Source organism: Cyprinus carpio, chromosome B24 (genome assembly GCF_018340385.1).
Source record: "Cyprinus carpio isolate SPL01 chromosome B24, ASM1834038v1, whole genome shotgun sequence".
Classification (NCBI taxonomy): domain Eukaryota; kingdom Metazoa; phylum Chordata; class Actinopteri; order Cypriniformes; family Cyprinidae; genus Cyprinus; species Cyprinus carpio.
In genome coordinates, this window is record NC_056620.1 from 17,413,836 (window position 1) to 17,419,835 (window position 6,000).

Here is a 6,000-nt window from a genome sequence, read left to right on the forward strand (position 1 = left end):
ATGGCAGGATCCCTCAGTCAAAGCAAGAGAGACCTAGAGCTCTTCCACACCTGCTATGTCGGAGTACATCATTGCTCCTGGCATATTGAATGTGTGGATGGGCTCCAGACTCTCTCAGCTCAGTGGAGGTGGGAAACAGCCAGAGCTGTGTGCTGAATGAGAGAGATATAAGCAAATAACCTCAGATGAACTTAGCTTTGCTAATCGTTGGCAAAAGTATCGCCAAGGCTGGAAAAACAATAGAATACCAGTCTGCTTACTGGGTGATTGTTTAGTCGCCCAAGTCACAGATAAAACACCCTTTAGATACCTCTGTGTTCATGGCCAGGTGTGCAGGAGTCATTCAGTGAAGTGAAGAAAAAAATATAAACCACTGCATGGTCAAAGCTTGCAGTCTTTATTAAATAACACAATATATCAGTCAAAAACGTCTCAGATTAAGCAGCATATTTAAACTATAAACTAACCAAGCAAATTTTGTTTAAGATGTATTATCCAGACAGTTATGTAGGTGACCAACAGGTAGCCTTACAATGAGATCTTAATGTCACAATGTAAGTAAATACTGAGAGATATTTTCTTCCACATTGTGAAGTATATCTGGGTGAAACGGATTATAAAAAAAAAAAAAAGAGAAAAAAAAAACATGCATAGATGAATCAATTTACAACATAAGATTAATTTTCATTTCATGCTGAAAGTGTACCTTGTGAACTACAAAAAAAAAAAATAATAATAATAATAAAATAAATAAATAAACAAAAAATGTAATAAAATATAAATAAGAAGAAACCAGAGGTGACAACAGGAGGAGAATAAATTGCAAATTTTAATTTTTTTGTTAAATTCGATTGATTTTTAATTAAAATTAGTGTAATTTCCTTTTTATCCAAATTTGTCCAAAGTTATTTATTTATTTATTTAATATTTATAATTTTTTAAACTTTGTTCAAAAAGTATAGGTGATAATAATAGCAAGGACCACAAATAAAGTCAAATTAAACAAAAAGAAACAAGCATGAATGAATCAGTCACAATAAGATCAATAAGATGGATTTAGAACATATGAATTTCCATTTCATGACTAAAGTGTGCCTTGTGAACTTCAAAAATCTAATAAATAAATAAAAAAAAATAAAAAAATAAGAAGAAGAAGTCAGAGGCGAAGACAGGGAGAGAATAAAGTGCATTTTAAATAATCATTTAATCATTTGTTTTATTTGGTCCAAATATGTTACATTTTTTTGTTTGTTAAATTCTATTGATTTATACTTCAAATGTGTGTATTTTACTTTTTATCCAAATTAGTTTTAAACTGTATTTTTCATTTATTCATTTAATATTTATTCTATTTGAAATTTTGTTCAAAAGGTATAGGCAATATTAATAGCAAGCATCACAAATAAAGTCAAATGCAGAAAAAAAGTGATATTCCAAAACATAGTATGGCCTTAATCCACTCACAGACACTTTGAGGCAAACATGGACAAAGCAGTGCGCTACATGAGAGTGATGGAGGAGAGCCTGACAGCCTGAGTTGTACTGGCGTGTTTTTATGTTTGTGTTTCAAGAAAGACTTGCCTGTAGCTTTCGGTAAGCCTTCATCACCCTCTCGCTGGCGGTTACCATGGCACTCGAGCGTTAGGTCAGGCTGGACCCACAGACCTTTCCTCTGAACACAGCAATCCCAGAGGACCGTCTGATGAGAACTAAAATGACGAAAACAATGCAGATGAACAGCTGGCAGCTACCACTGCATTCCTTTTCATTTACTGCTTCTGTTTTACTTCAGAAAAATAGACTTCAGATTAGGTTTATGTATCATAGCAGAGAATGAACATCTAGTCCTTGAAATGCACCAGACTTTAAAAACATCTTACGTGATTAAGCATCTTTCATCTCTGCGGGCCATCTATCATGTCACAGGCTGTTTCTCTCAGTCGAGAAGCAAGATTACATGATGTTATTTACAAAGAAAGGCGTGCGCTGAACCATGCGCTCGGTGACACATTCGCATGTTCTTTTTCATTGTGGAACATAAAGTTAATTCGTTTAAAGTCTGTGCATAGAGGGGAAAGTAATTACAGAGCCGAGGAACATTTTCCATGCCATACAGAGTGTTCACTAATGAAAAAACAGGTGAGTGACTCCGGTAATTAATTTCCAAGGAGACTGAATCAACATGTTGAAATTATTGATGTTTATTTGAAATCCTCTCTTCTGCAGCTCACTTATGATGATGCTTTTTGGAGTTGGATGGGCTTTTTTATTTAACTTTTAAAATTTGCGTTTGTGTAATCCAATTAATCAGATTCCAAAAATTATGTACTTGTAATTAGATTATATTACATTTCAAAATGCTTATAATCAGATTACAGTTACTTTTTTATAGATTTCATACATATTATTCACACAATGGCAGTGTAATTCACCCTAATTCTCCTTTTTTTTTCTATATTAAATCTTCCTTTCTAAAATTCCAACACTTCTGTACTTTTGGAAAGTCTACCAGCTGTTCGTCAACTCCCTGTAGTTTACTCATGATTTCATGATGTTGATATATATATATATATATATATGAATGTAATTACAAAAACATTTAACATATTTGAATTAAATAAAATCCTATAACAAAAATCTAATTTAAATTATATACAGTGGCTGTAAGCTCCATGAATAAATACAGAGACTATGATCAGGCATGATACAGGACAAACTTGCATTAGCACTGATGTGTCTAGAGCATGTGCAAGTGACATGATCTTTTTCAAAAGTTGCCAACCCATGCACTAGACCATGACGTCTGACTGTTTGGCTCTTTTTGAGATGGGAACTGACCAACATTTTGCATGCAAACGTGACCTTGGACACCACATATACGTTAACACAATGCAATGCAAACATAGTCAATCAACAAATAACACAGTCCTTGCACAAACATGCATGTTCATCCCCATCTGTTGGAACAAGATAAGAGGTCAGGGCAAACAGCGATGGTCTTTTTGGAGCAGAGATTTTTTGGTTCGTTTGACCGCAGATACCAAGCAAATAATCCCTTCAATTTTCTTTTGGCTTTGGTCTTGCCTGCATCTATTTGGAATCAACCAGTTCCAATGTGGTGACACATTTGCTCGCTACTGAGAGTAATTATAGAGGCAGAAGAACCACTGTATTGCAGATAAACCATGTGTGATAATAAATATCTTCAAGGAAAATGCATCTTTAGATTTAGTGGCTTTATTGCAGCTGCAACAATTATTCCCTGTTACTTGCAAAATTTCCTTTGGCTTCTCTTAGCAATCTACTTTTTCGCCCCCTCCCTTGGGACCTTGTTGTGGTCTCAGCTTCAAGCTGAGTGAACCTCTTATTTGACTCATCCAGGAGAGTGATCAACAGGGGAGTGATGGGTTTGGAGTGAGACAGTTGCTGGCAGTACACCTGGATGGAAGAGACGGTTGCTGGACTCATTATTCTCAATGACATTTTAAGCATCCCTTTATACCAAACTGCCATTGTAAGTCAATGCCAAAGAGATGATATGGGAATTGTGTGCAGTACAACTGCGTTTTTTTTTTTTTGGTAGTCCCAGTACTGCAAGCTGCACTATCCAGCATGAGTCTGTGGGCCAGATTTACCAACAACTTGTGCCAGTGCAAACCCTCTTTTGGCGTAAAAAAACCTACTGGCAGTATTTACTAAAGGCACAAAGTGAAAAATTAGCTCTGAAAAGGTGTGGACGGGCCTTATTGCATATGCATTTAGGAGTTTCTATGGTGGCCCAGTAGTGTGCAACACAACGAAATCACAACACAACGAAAGTAGCACAAGACAACGGAAACAATCCGCAACATAACAAAATTAGCACAACACAATGGAATCAAGCCACAACACAACAAAATTAGTCCTATGTGTTGTGTTGTGGAAATTTCATTGTGCTGTGCAGTACTGGGTCACTGTAAGTTTCCCTTTCAGATGCAAAATTTATTGAAAGGAGAGTATTTAAAAGAATCTCGCAACATAATTTACGAAGGTTTGCGTTAGTAAATTTACTGGTATTTGTGCCATAATTTAATGCCCTCCTGAAAACATGTCATAAACCAGACTCTAATTTGCACTGTTCTTGGTAGATTTTGTTGGTAATGATCTGGCTGCGTCCGTGTTCTTTAATGTGCACATTGTTTGCACATTTAATCCCGTAACTTCCATTGGCTCTTTCCTTGGATTGTGCTCTGATGCTAATTTAACCAGTTTAGTAAACATCAGACCAACATCTCCATTCACCTGTTAGATTAAGCAATATAGTGATCAGACATGCAATTGCACAATAGTAACCACCTAATAACAAACTAAATAAATACTGGACATACATAAAACATTCAGAACATTTTTTAAAAAATTGTTTATATTTTCTTCAACTCATTTTCTGTATAAAAATACAACACTTGATCAAACGGTGTCTCTTTGATTGGAACTGATCATGTGGAATCTATTAATTTTCCAATTAAGTGCCACGCTCAGTCTGCCTTTTGATGCAAATGTGATGGTATTTACATGGTTCCCTCAATTTGCATTTATAGTGCTTCTCAGCCTGGATATACAAACATGTTTAGCACTTAGTTTTACTATTAGTTGACCAGCCATTCAAGCATGTATATATATATATATATTCAGAAACACTTACCAACAGCCCTCAGAAGAGAAATCCATACAAACAAAGCCTAACAACTTTTTGAATCTTCAAAAGGGAAGGACACATTCACTCGAAAAAGAAGGAAATAAAGTGGTGGAACTGAGATTTATGAGCACAATTTAATTTAAACTAGAATGTAAATAACAAACAGAATGATTCATTCTTTCTGAAAAGTGACAAATCAAGTTTGTGTTGCTTTCATTAGGAAGGCTGGGAATAAAATGTAATCAGTTTTCACTAAAACTGACACAACTTTCCTCCTTTATCCTGGAGGAGTCCAACAATGCCAAACCATGTCATGTCATGTCATTCATGTCACTATGGGATTTTAATAGGACCTACATATGAAACTGTTAAATTGAACTAAATGAAATACAGTTTAAATGTATAAAATTAAGTTAAAAGACATGAATTAAAATTTGGAGGCATAATATAACTAAATATACTGTAATATGACATTAAGAACCCATTGCCTGATTCTTCAATGACTGAGCATAGAGATGCCAGATTATGCACCCTGTGATTCAATATAGATTTTTAACTCTCTCAAATATGATTTTCTCACTTCCAAAGTCTACACCCCAAATAATGGAGCTACTTAAACATAGCCATCATTTCCTAGGACTACTGTATATGAATCAAAAATAACCAAGAATAACATTTTGAACAATTCAGAATAGTAAAAAAGACCCTTTCAATTTAACTTTTCAAACATAATATACCAGAGAAATGCTAAACAATGAAGGCCAACCTTTTGATTTCCATATTTTGCCACCCTCAGAAACAGGTTCATTGAGTTTGAATAACTTTCAGTCGAGAGATTGATTTGCCCATGCCTTTGTATCATTTCAGTTATGAAACGACCTTTGTATGTGCACAGCACACTTAAGGTGGGCACATTGATTTCAATATGCTCACATTTTCACCAACAGATGACCACAAATTATCTGAGTGTCACCAGCCAACTTGATTTATGTCCATCTTGTGGCTCTTCATGATGTTTCACCTGTGAGTCTGTGTGGGATTTTCACGACAGTAATCTCACATTCTAATCAGTGGCGGAAACCTCAAAGGTGAGGAATGTGGCCTGTTGGCACGTAAAGACAGATAAGAAACCACAATGATAAGGATAATAATTGGATTTTTTTATGGAATATATAGTAATTGGACATTGAGGGAGAGAATATTAATCTGACACTGTTATTTTCAATGTGACCTGATTAGGCAGAAATGGACTGTGGAGTAGTGCTGATTCTACCGTGTCTTTCCCTTGCGTCTTTATTGAAATTCATGGCAGTGGAAAACCTTTC